General features: G+C 39.5%; 1 long non-coding RNA gene across 8 annotated transcripts; it reads right to left on the reverse strand.

Annotated features, from left to right (window-relative positions):
• Positions 1-171: 171 nt before the first annotated feature.
• On the reverse strand, positions 172-1,568 carry LOC127919551 (uncharacterized). 8 transcript variants are annotated; one of them, XR_008103278.1, is made up of 4 exons: positions 686-1,568; positions 573-635; positions 427-526; positions 172-234 (listed from the first exon to the last, which is right to left on the reverse strand). It is a non-coding gene; the product is annotated as an uncharacterized LOC127919551 (long non-coding RNA). The 8 variants fall into 8 exon arrangements; XR_008103281.1 differs by having other exon boundaries at positions 573-622; positions 673-1,568; XR_008103280.1 differs by lacking the exon at positions 172-234 and adding an exon at positions 249-281.
• Between the last annotated feature and the right edge of the window lie 15,780 nt (positions 1,569-17,348).

Consider the following 17,348-nt stretch of genomic DNA (forward strand, 5'->3'; position numbering starts at 1 on the left):
ACAACCTAAAATGCTGACCTCTAGGATTAAACAACCTAAAAATGCTGACCTCAGGTTATTGAGGATATATTCTGGATTAAACAACCTAAGATGCTGACCTCAGGTTATTGAGGGATATATTCTGGATTAAACAACCTAAGATGCTGACCTCAGGTTATTGAGGATCTATTATGGATTAAACAACCTAAGATGCTGACCTCAGGTTATTGAGGGATCTATTCTGGATTAAACAACCTAAAATGCTGACAGGTTATTGAGGGATCTATTCTGGATTAAACAACCTAAAATGCTGACCTCAGGTTATTGAGGGATCTATTCTGGATTAAACAACCTAAAATGCTGACAGGTTATTGAGGATATATTCTGGATTAAACAACCTAAAATGCTGACCTCAGGTTATTGAGGATCTATTATGGATTAAACAACCTAAGATGCTGACCTCAGGTTATTGAGGGATCTATTCTGGATTAAACAACCTAAAATGCTGACCTCAGGTTATTGAGGGATCTATTCTGGATTAAACAACCTAAAATGCTGACAGGTTATTGAGGATATATTCTGGATTAAACAACCTAAAATGCTGACCTCAGGTTATTGAGGGATCTATTCTGGATTAAACAACCTAAGATGCTGACCTCAGGTTATTTAGGGATCTATTCTGGATTAAACAACCTAAAATGCTGACCTCAGGTTATTGAGGGATCTATTCTGGATTAAACAACCTAAGATGCTGACCTCAGGTTATTGAGGGATCTATTCTGGATTAAACAACCTAAGATGCTGACCTCAGGTTATTGAGGGATCTATTCTGGATTAAACCACCTAAAATGCTGACCTCAGGTTATTGAGGGATCTATTCTGGATTAAACAACCTAAGATGCTGACCTCAGGTTATTGAGGGATCTATTCTGGATTAAACAACCTAAGATGCTGACCTCAGGTTATTGAGGGATCTATTCTGGATTAAACAACCTAAGATGTTGACCTCAGGTTATTGAGGGATCTATTCTGGATTAAACCACCTAAAATGCTGACCTCAGGTTATTGAGGGATCTATTCTGGATTAAACAACCTAAGATGCTGACCTCAGGTTATTGAGGGATCTATTCTGGATTAAACAACCTAAGATGCTGACCTCAGGTTATTGAGGGATCTATTCTGGATTAAACAACCTAAGATGCTGACCTCAGGTTATTGAGGGATCTATTCTGGATTAAACAACCTAAGATGCTGACCTCAGGTTATTGAGGGATCTATTCTGGATTAAACGTCAGAGGAATACAGTTTTATCATGTGCAGGTGTTATTCAGGTCCCTGTTTAGTATTTACCTAAATACACTGTTTGTCTTTGGCAGGAGAGAGACCACACTCTCACTCTGACAGCAGGAAGAGTACTTCAGGGAACAAGACCTAGAGACGCCCAAACCAGTGAGACCACACCAGTGTCCCCACTGTGTAAAGAGTTTTAAGTGGTTATGTTACCTAAAAGAACATGAAAGAATACACACAGGAGAAAAGCCTTTCCAATGTTCCCAGTGTGATAAAAGTTTTACCCAATTAGGGAGCCTGAAAATACACGAGAGATCACACACAAGAGAGAAACCTTACCACTGTTCCCACTGTGAAAATACTTTTTTCTCATCAGGGGACCTGCTAAAGCATAAAAGAATACACACTGCAGAGAGGCCCTACCGATGTTCCCAGTGTGGAAAGACTTTTATCCAGTTAGGGAACCTGAAAAGGCATTTGAAAACACACACAGGGGAGAAGCCCTACCACTGCTCATACTGTGAAAAGATATTTACCCAGCTAGTGAACCTAAAAAGGCATGAGAGGACACACAAAGGTGAAAAACCTTTCCAATGTTCCCAGTGTGAAAAGAGTTTTACAGAGTTTGGGAGCATGAAAAGACACGAGAGAATACATACAGGGGAGAAGTCTTACCACTGCTCCCAGTGTGAAATGAGATTTTCCTCATCATGGTGCCTAAAATCACAGGAGAGGACACACTCAGGAGAGAAGCTTTTCCAATGCTCTCAGTGTGTAAAGAGTTATACCCGGTTAGGGGACCTGAAAAGACATGAGAGGACACACACAGGATGAGCCTCATCACCGCTCCCAGTGTTGCAAGAGTTTTATCTGGTTAGGGAGCCTGAATAATACACTCTGAAGAGAAGCTTTACCACTGCTCCCACTGTGGATTTAAACTTACATGGTTAAAGCAACTGAAAGAGCACGTAAGTCCACACCTGAGAGAAACATTATCAATGCTCCCAGTGTGGAAAGAGATATGAAGTCAAATTATAAAAACCAGACTCAAAAATAAACGTGTTTTTTTATTTCAACACATGACCTGAATATTGAGTATGTCAGAAAGAATGTAGATGCTCTGTGATTAAATTGCCCATTTTAAACTCACACTCTTTGTGTATCTGTGTGTGTCATTCCTGGAGTCCTACAGAGGGGTATACTACGACACGAGATAGAGGAGATGGTGGAATAGAGGCGATGGAGATAGATGGTGGAATAGAGGAGATGGAGATAGATGGAGGAGATATAGGAGATGGAGATAGATATAGGAGATTGGAGATAGATGGAGATATAGGAGATGTAGATAGATATAGGAGATGGAGATAGATAGATAGGGTAGAGGAGAGGGAGATGGAGGGGTAGAGGAGATGGAGATAGATGGAGGGGGAGAGGGAGATGGGAGGGGTAGAGGAGATGGAGATAGATTGAGGGGTAGAGGAGATGGAGATAGATAGGGGGTAGAGGAGATATAAGAGATAGAGAATATGTAGTTCGGAAGGTGTCCTTAATGTTTTGCACACTCCCAACTGGTAAATAAAATCTTAAGAAAACCACCGTGGACAACAGGTTAGTACCACCGTGGACCACGGGTTAGTACCACCGTGGACCACGGGTTAGTACCACCGTGGACCACGGGTTAGTACCACCGTGGACCACGGGTTAGTACCACCGTGGACCACGGGTTAGTACCACCGTGGACCACGGGTCAGTACCACCGAGGACCACAGGTCAGTACCACCGTGGACCACAGGTCAGTACCACCGTGGACCACAGGTCAGTACCACCGTGGACCACAGGTCAGTACCACCGTGGACCACAGGTCAGTACCACCGTGGACCACAGGTCAGTACCACCGTGGACCACAGGTCAGTACCACCGAGGACCACAGGTCAGTACCACCGTGGACCACAGGTCAGTACCACCGTGGACCACAGGTCAGTACCACCGAGGACCACAGGTCAGTACCACCGTGGACCACAGGTTAGTACCACCGTGGACCACAGGTTAGTACTCTGGGTAATGCAACGAGGCTACAGTTCAATCCAAGGGAGGAGATGGGCATTTGTGACATCATACTTTCTACATCAAATTCTGTAGCTCAGTTGGTAGAGCATGGCGCTTGTAACGCCAGGGTAGTGGGTTCGATTCCCGGGACCACCAATACGTAGAATGTATGCACACATAACTGTAAGTCGCTTTGGATAAAAGCGTCTGCTAAATGGCATATATTATTAAATTGATTAAAACAAATAAACAAGATGAAATAGCATCATGTGATTATTCTGGGGAAAAATACAGAGTTTGGGTCAACCCTTTAGACGGGTGCAAATTGTATTGTGTGGATTGGGCCAAGATGTCAATGTTTCTAACAGAAGAAATATAAAAAGCACATGACCATGGTAGCAATTAAAAGACAACAATTTGGAGAACATTGGGAAATTATCAGACCAAAAGGTAAGGACTCTACGCTTCACCTGACACATGACTGAATCCTAACATTACAGTAGTGAGGACTCCACACTGGTGATTTCGTGTGCCTTTTACATTTACTGTAGTTTTTGCAGCATTTGTCAATAACAACCTCTGAAATACTGTGGATACCAGTCAGTAGCATAAGGATATTCGTGAACATTTTGGGGCAGGTGCAACGTTAAAAAAAATAAAAAGACTGCAAGCGTTTGAGTGAGAGGTCTACCTGTTGTCTCCAAGTGGCCACACACTTCTCTAAACTGTGCACAGTTCCTAAGTCATTCCATTGCACTTTTATGACTCAAGGAAAGAGCCTTCAACTATGAAATGGAGCTTTTTGGAGCTCTCCTAGTTGTGCTGTTGAGGAACTGAAAGGTTGTAGTTTTCTGTTTGGAACACAGCCCTACGTCCCCACAAACACACAGTATCTGTTGTTTACGGAATCCCAACAAAAATTCCATTATGAAATCGTAATCAGGTGGGCCACTATTGACAACTTATTCTATTGCCAACATGACCAGATAATATATAAAATAGGGTCTTACAGTGTTAGGGCTTTGATTTACAGCAAGCCTCTTGATTTACAGCATGCCTCTTGATTTACAGCAAGCCTCTTGATTTACAGCAAGCCTCTTGATTTACAGCAAGCCTCTTGATTTACAGCATGCCTCTTGATTTACAGCAAACCTCTTGATTTACAGCATGCCTCTTGATTTACAGCATGCCTCTTGATTTACAGCAAGCCTCTTGATTTACAGCAAGCCTCTTGATTTACAGCATGCCTCTTGATTTACAGCATGCCTCTTGATTTACAGCATGCCTCTTGATTTACAGCAAGCCTCTTGATTTACAGCAAGCCTCTTGATTTACAGCATGCCTCTTGATTTACAGCATGCCTCTTGATTTACAGCATGCCTCTTGATTTACAGCAAGCCTCTTGATTTACAGCATGCCTCTTGATTTACAGCATGCCTCTTGATTTACAGCATGCCTCTTGATTTACAGCATGCCTCTTGATTTACAGCAAGCCTCTTGATTTACAGCATGCCTCTTGATTTACAGCAAGCCTCTTGATTTACAGCAAGCCTCTTGATTTACAGCAAGCCTCTTGATTTACAGCATGCCTCTTGATTTACAGCAAGCCTCTTGATTTACAGCAAGCCTCTTGATTTACAGCAAGCCTCTTGATTTACAGCAAGCCTCTTGATTTACAGCAAGCCTCTTGATTTACAGCATGCCTCTTGATTTACAGCAAGCCTCTTGATTTACAGCAAGCCTCTTGATTTACAGCATGCCTCTTGATTTACAGCATGCCTCTCGATTTACAGCATGCCTCTTGATTTACAGCAAGCCTCTCGATTTACAGCAAGCCTCTTGATTTACAGCAAGCCTCTTGATTTACAGCAAGCCTCTTGATTTACAGCAAGCCTCTTGATTTACAGCAAGCCTCTTGATTTACAGCATGCCTCTTGATTTACAGCAAGCCTCTTGATTTACAGCAAGCCTCTTGATTTACAGCATGCCTCTTGATTTACAGCATGCCTCTTGATTTACAGCAAGCCTCTTGATTTACAGAAAGCCTCTTGATTTACAGCATCCCCCTCACTCAGAAAACACATCAAATGCAAACATTTACGGGAGGGATCATGTAGTTTCCATTCAGGTCTTTCTGCCTAAACAAACCCTGTTTGTCTTTGGCAGGAGAAAGATCAGACTCAGTGAAACCCCAGCCAGAGACATCCAAACCAGCTAGACGAAACCACTACTCCCAGTGTGAAAATAGTTTAACCATTAGGGGGCCTGAAATCACATAAGAGAATAAACACAGGAGAGAAGACTTTCCTATGTTCCCAGAGAAATCATTTTATTATGGAGTTATGGAGCCTGAAAACACATGAGATGACACACACAGGAGAGAAGCCTTGAAAGAATCCACACAGCAAAGAAATATATCTTTCTCCCAAAAGATATTTACCTGAAATATCACCAGGGAAGAGTGTGGAAAGAGATTTTACATCTCACATACAGTGTCTTCAGAAGGGATTCGCACCCCTTGACATTTTCCACATTTTGTTGTGTTACAAAGTGGGATAATAATGTATTTAATTGTCTTTTTAGGTTTTCAACTAAATACTCTGTAATGTCAAAGTGGAAGAGAAACAAATAAATGTCTTGATTAGACGAGTATTCAACCCCCTCAATCAATAAATGTCTTGATTAGATACGTATTCAACCCCCTCAATCAATAAATGTCTTGATTAGATAAGTATACAACCCCCTCAATCAATAAATGATAGAATCACCTTTGGCAGCGATTACACCTGTGAGTTATTCTGGGTAAGTCTCTAAGAGCTTTGCAAACCTGGATTGTACAATATTTGCACATGATCATTTTTTTAATTCATCAAGCTCTGTCAAGTCTTGCCATATATTTTCAGGCCGATTTAAGTCAAAACTGTAACTAGGCCACTCAGGAATATTCAATGTTGTCTTGGTAAGTAACTCCAGTGTATCTTGTTAAGTAACTCCAGTGTATCTTGGTAAGTAACTCCATGTATCTTGGTAAGTAACTCCATGTATATTGGTAAGTAACTCCAGTGTATATTGGTAAGTAACTCCAGTGTATCTTGGTAAGTAACTCCAGTGTATCTTGGTAAGTAACTCCAGTGTATCTTGGTAAGTAACTCCAGTGTATCTTGGTAAGTAACTCCAGTGTATATTGGTAAGTAACTCCAGTGTATCTTGGTAAGTAACTCCAGTGTATCTTGGTAAGTAACTCCAGTGTATCTTGGTAAGCAACTCCATGTATCTTGGCAAGTAACTCCAGTGTAATCTTGGTAAGTAACTCCAGTGTATATTGGTAAGCAACTCCATGTATCTTGGCAAGTAACTCCAGTGTATCTTGGTAAGTAACTCCAGTGTATCTTGGTAAGTAACTCCAGTGTATATTGGTAAGCAACTCCATGTATCTTGGCAAGTAACTCCAGTGTATATTTGGTATTTACACCATCCTTTCTCTCTGACAGTTGAGTTAGGAAGGACGCCTGTATCTTTGTTGTGACTGGGTGTATTGATACAACAACTGAGTTAGGAAGGACGCCTGTATCTTTGTTGTGACTGGGTGTATTGATACAACATACAAAGTGTAATTGATAGCTTCACAAGGCTCAATAATAATAAGGAAAAATATATTTAAACATCCCCCCCCTCCACAATAATTAGGCAAGTTAGCTGAATATCTAATTGTTCTGTTGAATCCCTTTCAGGTCTAATCTGCATAGAGGAAAGCATATCTGTAAGAAGTAAGAGAACACACGTCATCCGGTTGTTTTGAAATGACTTCTTATGACACTATTTGCCAGAATAAACAATGTAGTGAATATTTTTCCTACACTGCGTTACTCAGTCCAGTCAGCAGATGGCGATGGGCGGCAGGGTAGCCTAGTGGTTAGAGCGTTGGACTAGTAACCGGAAGGTTGCAAGTTCAAAGTTCAAACCCCCGAGCTGACAAGGTACAAATTTGTCGTTCTGCCCCTGAACAGGCAGTTAACCCACTGTTCCTAGGCCGTCATTGAAAATAAGAATTTGTTCTTAACTGACTTGCCTAGTTAAATAAAGGTTTAAAAAATAATAATGAAAGTGATGCTTCTTGCGTGACGTATAATCTGGTGGACCGGGAGCTTACTTTTTTTTAAAACATGGCTACTGATTCAACCACCTCCGTAGCTTACTAGCAAACATAAAACCAAAACATTGGAGCTCTTTGGACCATTATATAGGTATTAACCTCAGAGTTTTAAACACACTGTCTGCGTATAACGTTGATTCATTTCATATTGACGTTGTTAGTCAGCTCTGGTTAAGATAGCACTAGCACTATAGGCTAATCGCTGTTTTGCCCTGAGCAAGACAGTTAACCCACTGTTCCCCGGGCGCAGAAGCCGTGGATGTCGATTAAATGCGGAAGACACATTTCAGTTGAAGTCATTCAATTGTACAGCTGACTAGGTATCCCCCGTTCCCTTTTAGTAATGCTTATTAGCTAGCTAACATCCCAGACCATGAGCTCAATAAGCTACTTCCCCTGCTAAAGAAGAGGTCTGCTGGTCGGAGAAAGAAGCTCTGGGACTGAACATTGTCGTGAAAGAGGAAGAGAAGGAGATGACTGTCACAGTCAAAGAAGAAGATAAAGAAGCTTTTGGAGTGACAGAAGAAGAGGAGAAAGATATCACATTGAAAGAAGAAGAGAAAGATATCACATTGAAAGAAGAAGAGAAAGATATCACATTAAAAGAAGAAGAGAAAGATATCACATTGAAAGAAGAAGAGAAAGATATCACATTAAAAGAAGAAGAGAAAGATATCACATTAAAAGAAGAGAAAGATATCACATTAAAATAAGAGAAAGATATCACATTGAAAGAAGAGAAAGATATCACATTGAAAGAAGAAGAGAAAGATATCACATTAAAAGAAGAAGAGAAAGATATCACATTGAAAGAAGAAGAGAAAGATATCACATTAAAAGAAGAAGAGAAAGATATCACATTAAAAGAAGAGAAAGATATCACATTGAATGAAGAAGAGAAGGCTATCACATTGAAAGAAGAGGAGAAAGATATCACATTGACTGAAGAGGAGGATGAGAAATATATCACATTGAAAGAAGAGGAGGAGAAATATATCACATTGAAAGAAGAAGAGGAGAAATATATCACATTGAAAGAAGAAGAGGAGAAATATATCACATTGAAAGAAGAAGAGGAGAAATATATCACATTGAAAGAAGAAGAGGAGAAATATATCACATTGAATGAAGAAGAGAAAGATATCACATTGAATGAAGAGGAGGAGAAAGATATCACATTGAATGAAGAAGAGGAGAAAGATATCACATTGAATGAAGAAGAGAAAGATATCACATTGAATGAAGAAGAGGAGAAAGATATCATATTGAATGAAGAAGAGGAGAAAGATATCATATTGAATGAAGAAGAGGAGAAAGATATCATATTGAATGAAGAAGAAGAGAAAGATATCACATTGAATGAAGAAGAAGAGAGATATCACATTGAATGAAGAGGAGGAGAAAGATATCACATTGAATGAAGAGGAGGAGAAAGATATCACATTGAATGAAGAGGAGGAGAAAGATATCACATTGAATGAAGAAGAGGAGAAAGATATCACATTGACTGAAGAGGAGGAGAAAGATATCACATTGAATGAAGAGGAGGAGAAAGATATCACATTGAATGAAGAGGAGGAGAAAGATATCACATTGAATGAAGAGGAGGAGAAAGATATCACATTGAAAGAAGAAGAGGAGAAATATATCACATTGAAAGAAGAAGAGGAGAAATATATCACATTGAAAGAAGAAGAGGAGAAAGATATCACATTGAATGAAGAGGAGGAGAAAGATATCACATTGAATGAAGAGGAGGAGAAAGATATCACATTGAATGAAGAAGAGAAAGATATCACATTGAATGAAGAGGAGGAGAAAGATATCACATTGAATGAAGAAGAGAAAGATATCACATTGAATGAAGAGGAGGAGAAAGATATCACATTGAATGAAGAAGAGAAAGATATCACATTGAATGAAGAGGAGGAGAAAGATATCACATTGAATGAAGAGGAGGAGAAAGATATCACATTGAATGAAGAAGAGGAGAAAGATATCACATTGAATGAAGAGGAGGAGAAAGATATCACATTGAATGAAGAAGAGAAAGATATCACATTGAATGAAGAGGAGGAGAAAGATATCACATTGAATGAAGAAGAGAAAGATATCACATTGAATGAAGAGGAGGAGAAAGATATCACATTGAAAGAAGAAGAGGAGAAATATATCACATTGAATGAAGAGGAGGAGAAAGATATCACATTGAATGAAGAAGAGGAGAAAGATATCACATTGAATGAAGAAGATGATGTGAAAGATGAGGAAGAAGCTTTCAGGGTGGAGGGGGAGGATGAAGAGAAGGAGACTGGAGATCTGATTAACACCAGTGAGTATTGTCTTAAAAACAAAGGAATACATTCTGCAGTTGTGTGGTTTTAGAGGGGTATTCTACTGAAGTTATACACTTTAATAATTATATTCTGTAGGAATTGTTAAAGCTAGAAAGACTGGGGGCAACTAGCCCAATAATGAACAGGCTGTTACTCCTTACAGTCCAAGGACATGCTCTGTTTTACAGGCAAATTGGCTCTGGAAGCCAAAAAGAGCCAAATACTCAATCGAAACGTGAATCGATTCTCTATTGCGGTACGGTTCTAGAAACATAAATCTCTCGACTTTCATATCAACACATCAAAATAATTTCACAAATGCGAAATACACACATACTGTTTTAACCGGTTACGTTTGTGGCTTCCGTCTTCCCGTTTACACACAGGTGTTCGGGGATTCATATAGCTAATTAGCGCATGTAATCCACGCTGTCTTCCGTCTGTTTGCCGTAAACACGCGCTGTAACATGGAGAATGGCGGTGTGGGAACACAAACCCTATAAAGGTGTGTTTCTATTGAACCTTTAGTTGTTTTTCATTTATTATTTCTCGTTGATATGAAATATATGGTCAATATTTCTACTAAAACCATTGTGTGTTAGTGTGAGCATCGGGCCTCTTAACAAAACTCAATGACTCTTATGTGTAATGTAATGGAACTGAGTCATGATCAAATGACTCGTATGTGTAATGTAATGGAACTGAGTCATGATCAAATGACTCCTATGTGTAATGTCATGGAACTGAGTCATGATCAAATGACTCTTATGTGTAATGTCATGGAACTGAATCATGATCAAATGACTCCTATGTGTAATGTAATGGAACTGAGTCATGATCAAATGACTCCTATGTGTAATGTCATGGAACTGAATCATGATCAAATAACTCCTATGTGTAATGGAACTGAATCATGATCAAATGACTCCTATGTGTAATGGAACTGAATCATGATAAAATGACTCCTATGTGTATTGTCATGGAACTGAATCATGATCAAATGACTCCTATGTGTATTGTCATGGAACTGAGTCATGATCAAATGACTCCTATGTGTAATGTCATGGAACTGAGTCATGATCAAATGACTCCTATGTGTAATGTCATGGAACTGAGTCATGATCAAATGACTCTTATATGTAATGTCATGGAACTGAATCATGATCAAATAACTCCTATGTGTAATGGAACTGAATCATGATCAAATGACTCCTATGTGTATTGTCATGGAACTGAATCATGATCAAATGACTCCTATGTGTAATGTCATGGAACTGAATCATGATCAAATGACTCCGATGTGTAATGTAATGGAACTGAGTCATGATCAAATGACTCCTATGTGTAATGTAATGGAACTGAATCATGATCCAGGGCGAGGGGCCATTCACAAAACGTTAACAATGGATCTAATGCTCCTATTTTGGATATATATTTTCCCATTAAAACCAAAACATCTCTGAATATCTATTTTTGTAGTTCTTTGTTCACTCTCAAAACTCAAATCTCTATGGTGTTATTAGGTCCCTAATATTTGAGTCAGGCCTATAAGGTAAGATGGACTGATTCAATAGAAATCTGGAGCTTTGAGGGTTTATGAAATAGCCTCTCTGGTAATTTAATAGGTCGTTATCAATAAAAACGTGACAATCCGGTGCTGATCGTTCCATGTGACTGCTGGGGGAGTAAAGAGACCTCAGCGCCACTAAAACCCTTGACAACTACGCGCCGTTTTCAGGTGATTGTTAAATAAATGTTCGTAACTATTTGGTTTTAATATCATCATCCTATTTTAAGCTCATAGTCATAACTACACATTTCTGATTATTCCACATGTGTCTCTATCAGAGTTATACAGCAAGGAGCTGCATGCTTTTCATGATCAGTAAACATCCATGGATCATGTATTTTCAGACATGTGAGGGGAGAACCATTAGCTAAGCAAACAACGTGCCGTTTAGCTTGTTTCATCAGAGATTAGGCTTTTGGAAAGAGTTTGACATCGGCAAGTCCTCCTTCTGGTAAAGTTGTCAGTCACACCAACTGTCATCACCACTAATAGATGGCAAGCAAATATAGCCATCTAGTTTATCCCCTGAAAGTTAGCTAGTTAACTAGCCATAATGACATAATCTGTTATTAGCTTGTTAACTAGTCACATTGACGTAAACTGTTATTACATATTGACGTGATCTGTTATTAGCTAGCTAGCCAATTTGATGTGGTCACTAAATCAATTTAAACCATGTTTTGTCAGGAGCCATCCTGATTAAACATCATTAAGATACAGTATTTAGTTTAAACACATTTTTATGGGGATTTTTTTTAATGCTAATTTAGTTTTCCACTGGGCTGTGGAAATGGACTCAGGAGTGTTTTAAAGACAATGCTGAAAGGGGGCTAATGTTAGATAATTTCGCTAGGTAGGCCTATGTGGGTTGGAGAAAAAAAGTACCACAGGTCTGTCTACTCGCCACTGTTTTTAACCGACTGTACAAAGTCTCCTCATACATTTTTAGCAGATGCTATTATCCAGAGCAACCTAATCTAACGTTTGTACATCTAGATTTATTATTAATCAGAGATGTGTTGCACCACTTAATTTTCACCCTGGATTAGTTCATGTAAGGTTAAATCAACTAAACTATGGTTAGTGACACGTGTCGATGGATTCACCATAGCAACATGTTCTAATTATTTTTCTTTGGAAACAAACCAGCATGGGTCATTGCTAGCTTACTAGATAGCTAGCAAAGTGAGCTTTCACTTCGGGCTAATGATTAAAAAAAATGTTAATGAGTTAGCTGGCGAGTTGAATTGTACATTCACGGATAAACCACAGGAGTTAACATTGTGTATCACACCTAAAATAAAGCACCTGCATGGACATTTGATGTGTTTAAACTGCTTCAATCAGTAGCAGTTTAAATGAAACTTATTTTTAAAACAATGGAGCAACAAGATTACATTTGATCTTGGATTAAAATTCCAAATTAAAGGTAAATCTAGCAGGATTACATAGGATTCTAGGATTCATTCAAATCTAGGTTTTAAGTTTGGTGCAACAAGGTTACATATTAAACCTTGATGTAACCCAGTTTAAGAGTTAATCCACCGTAAATGTAATAGTGTTATTATTTGCCAACAAAGCCACTCTGTGATGACGTGCTCTTCTCTTTTATTGAGGGATCTAGTCTAGATTAAACCTCATAGGAAGACAGGTTTATCATGTGGAGGTTTCCTTCAGGTCCCATTTTAACCAAATACTATGTTTTTCTTTGACAGAGGAGAGACCAGACTCTCACAGCGGGAAGAGTCCTTCAGAAGAAGCAGCCACAAAGACATCCAAACCAGTAAGACCACATGACTGCTCCCAGTGTGGGAAGAGATTTATCAGGTTAGGGCACCTGAAAGAACATAAGAAAACGCACACAGGAGAGAACCCTTTCTACTGCTCCCAGTGTGGAAAGAGTTTTAGACACTCAGGCCATCTTAAAGTGCATGCAAGAAAACACACTGGAGAGATGCCATATCAATGCTCCCAGTGCGATTTCTTCTTTTACTCATCAGGGGTCCTTAAATCACATGAGAGAACACACTTAGGAGAGAGGCCATTCCAATGCTCTCAGTGTGGATAGAGTTTTACCCGGTCAGGGAATCTGAATATGCATTTGAGAACACACAGGGAGAAGCCTTTCCACTGCTCCCTGTGTGGAAAGAGTTTTACCTGGTTAGGGAACTCGAAAATGCATGAGAGAATACACACAGGAGAGAAGCCTTTCCAATGTTCTCATTGTGTAAAGACATTTTCCCAGTAAGAGGACCTGCAATCACATGAGAGAATAGAGAGGCTGTGTGTTGACATACAGTACCAGTCAAACGTTTGGACACACCTACTCATTCAAGGATTTTCTTTATTTTTACTGGCAGAGCGTGAAAGGATCTGCAGTGAAGAATAGGAGAAACTCCCCAAATACAGGTGTGCCGAACTTGTAGCGTCATACCCAAGAAGACTCGAGGCTGTAATTGCTGCCAAAGGTACTTCAACAAAGTACTGAGTAAAGGGTCTGAATATTTTTGTAAATGTAATATATTTTTTTTGTGTGTAGATTTGATGAGGGGAGAAGTTGGTTGAGAGAATGCCAAGAGTGTGCAAATCTGTCATCAAGGCAAAGGGTGGCTACTTTGAAGAATCTCAAATATATAATATATTTGGATTTGTTTAACACTTTTTGGTTACTACATGATTCCATATGTGTTATTTCATAGTTTTGATGTCTTTACTGGGTGCTTTGCTGTAGGAGAGACTGGTGCACGACACAAAATAGATGGCATCATGAGGAAGGAAAATGATGTGGATAAATTGAAGCAACATCTCAAGACATCAGTCAGGAAGTTAAAGCTTGGTCGCAAATGGGTCTTCCAAATGGACAATGACCCCAAGCACACTTCCAAAGTTGTGACAAAACGGCTTAAGGACAACAAAGTCAAGGTATTGGAGTGGCCATCACAAAACCCTGACCTCAATCCTACAGAACATTTGTGGGCAGAACTGAACAAGCATGTACGAGCAAGGAGGCCTGTACAAACCTGACTCAGTTACACCAGCTCTGTCAGGAGGAATGGGCCAAAATTCCCGAAACGTTTGACCCAAGTTAAACAATTTAAAGGCAATGCTACCAAATACTAATTGAGTGAATGTAAACTTCTGACCCACTTGGAATGTGATGAATTAAATATGAATTAAATAAAAGCTGAAATAAATAATTCTCTCTACTATTATTCTGACATTTCACATTCTAACAATAAAGTGGTGATCCTAACTGACCTCAGACAGGGATTTTTACTAGGAATAAATGTCAGGAATTGTGGAAAAACTGAGTTGAATGTATTTGGCTGAGGTGTATGAAAACTTCTGACTTCAACTGTATATTTTATATTTTTTTACTAAGAATTTGTGTTTTTGGTTTGTATGTATGAACTCAAAACTATGCCTACATTTGTTGTTTTTCTTCTCAAAACATGTTTTTAATTATGAGTTTTGATTGATTGTGTTCATGTATAAACACTTAGATGTTTATTGTATGATTTGGATATTGGTCTTTCAAAATGTAAATACTTTTCCAGATGAATAAAATGCGTTTCTTGATTTTAACCATGAAAACTCTCGAATTTGGTTGCATTTCATTGAGTTAATTTGTGTAGCAGACATCAAGCTGAAAATGTAATGACTTTGCAACATTTATATCTGAATAAAAGTATAAATAAATATTTGTTTAACTGTGTTAGTCATTAGTGGACATTCATTATACATCTACATCTATTTATTGTTTTTGTAGGAGCAGTATAGACCCATCTGGTTATTGGTACATCATGTAGGAGCAGTATAGACCCAGCTGGTTATTGGTACATCATGTAGGAGCAGTATAGACCCAGCTGGTTATTGGTACACCATGTAGGAGCAGTATAGACCCATCTGGTTATTGGTACATCATGTAGGAGTAGTATAGACACAGCTGGTTATTGTTCCATCATGTAGGAGCAGTATAGACCCAGCTGGTTATTGGTACACCATGTAGGAGCAGTATAGACCCAGCTGGTTATTGATACACCATGTAGGAGCAGTATAGACCCATCTGGTTATTGGTACACCATGTAGGAGCAGTATAGACCCAGCTGGTTATTGATACACCATGTAGGAGCAGTATAGACCCAGCTGGTTATTGGTACACCATGTAGGAGCAGTATAGACACAGCTGGTTATTGATACACCATGTAGGAGCAGTATAGACCCATCTGGTTATTGGTACACCATGTAGGAGCAGTATAGACCCATCTGGTTATTGATACACCATGTAGGAGCAGTATAGACCCAGCTGGTTATTGGTACACCATGTAGGAGCAGTATAGACCCAGCTGGTTATTGATACACCATGTAGGAGCAGTATAGACCCAGCTGGTTATTGATACACCATGTAGGAGCAGTATAGACCCATCTGGTTATTGGTACACCATGTAGGAGCAGTATAGACCCAGCTGGTTATTGGTACACCATGTAGGAGCAGTATAGACCCAGCTGGTTATTGTTCCATCATGTAGGAGCAGTATAGACCCAGCTGGTTATTGGTACATCATGTAGGAGCAGTATAGACCCAGCTGGTTATTGGTACACCATGTAGGAGCAGTATAGACCCAGCTGGTTATTGTTCCATCATGTAGGAGCAGTATAGACCCAGCTGGTTATTGGTACACCATGTAGGAGCAGTATAGACCCAGCTGGTTATTGGTACACCATGTAGGAGCAGTATAGACCCAGCTGGTTATTGGTACACCATGTAGGAGCAGTATAGACCCAGCTGGTTATTGTTACACCATGTAGGAGCAGTATAGACACAGCTGGTTATTGGTACACCATGTAGGAGCAGTATAGACCCAGCTGGTTATTGTTACACCATGTAGGAGCAGTATAGACACAGCTGGTTATTGGTACACCATGTAGGAGCAGTATAGACCCAGCTGGTTATTGGTACACCATGTAGGAGCAGTATAGACCCAGCTGGTTATTGTTACACCATGTAGGAGCAGTATAGACCCAGCTGGTTATTGTTACACCATGTAGGAGCAGTATAGACCCAGCTGGTTATTGGTACACCATGTAGGAGTAGTATAAACCCAGCTGGTTATTGGTACACCATGTAGGAGCAGTATAGACCCAGCTGGTTATTGTTACACCATGTAGGAGCAGTATAGACCCAGCTGGTTATTGGTACACCATGTAGGAGCAGTATAGACCCAGCTGGTTATTGTTACACCATGTAGGAGCAGTATAGACCAAGCTGGTTATTGTTACACCATGTAGGAGCAGTATAGACCCAGCTGGTTATTGGTACACCATGTAGGAGTAGTATAAACCCAGCTGGTTATTGGTACACCATGTAGGAGCAGTACATTGGAAAGGCTTTTCTCCTGTGTGTGTGCTAACTGGATAAAACTCTTTCTCCAGTGGGAATTTCTTTATTTTTGTGGTATAAAAAAATATCAATCTAATGTCTCCAGTTGTGTAAAATGACAAAGAACATGCATTAAATTATTTTAGAGAAGGCATTTTTTATATGCATGAAACTCTGGTGACCCCCTGCTTAACAGCTATCATTGAGTACCGAGATGGTATTTAATAAATAAGTTTTACATCTAACAAGTCAACGCAGGAATGCATGATTCAGAATATATTGATATGAAAGCTCATTCAGTGATTGTCATGAATTTTGGGTTGACAATTAGGCTGTTTTTTGTTATATTTTACTGTCAAAATAGGGCTCCAGAATTTCAGATTTTTCTTTTCAGTTAAGCCCTAGACAACCAGGTGAGGGGAGTTCCTTACTAATCAGTGACCTAGTAAACCAGGTGAGGGGAGTTCCTTACTAATCAGTGACCTAGACACCCAGGTGAGGGGAGTTCCTTACTAATCAGTGACCTAGACAACCAGGTGAGGGGAGTTCCTTACTAATCAGTGACCTAGACAACCAGGTGAGGGGAGTTCCTTA

Source organism: Oncorhynchus keta, unplaced genomic scaffold, assembly GCF_023373465.1.
Source record: "Oncorhynchus keta strain PuntledgeMale-10-30-2019 unplaced genomic scaffold, Oket_V2 Un_contig_16997_pilon_pilon, whole genome shotgun sequence".
NCBI lineage: Eukaryota > Metazoa > Chordata > Actinopteri > Salmoniformes > Salmonidae > Oncorhynchus > Oncorhynchus keta.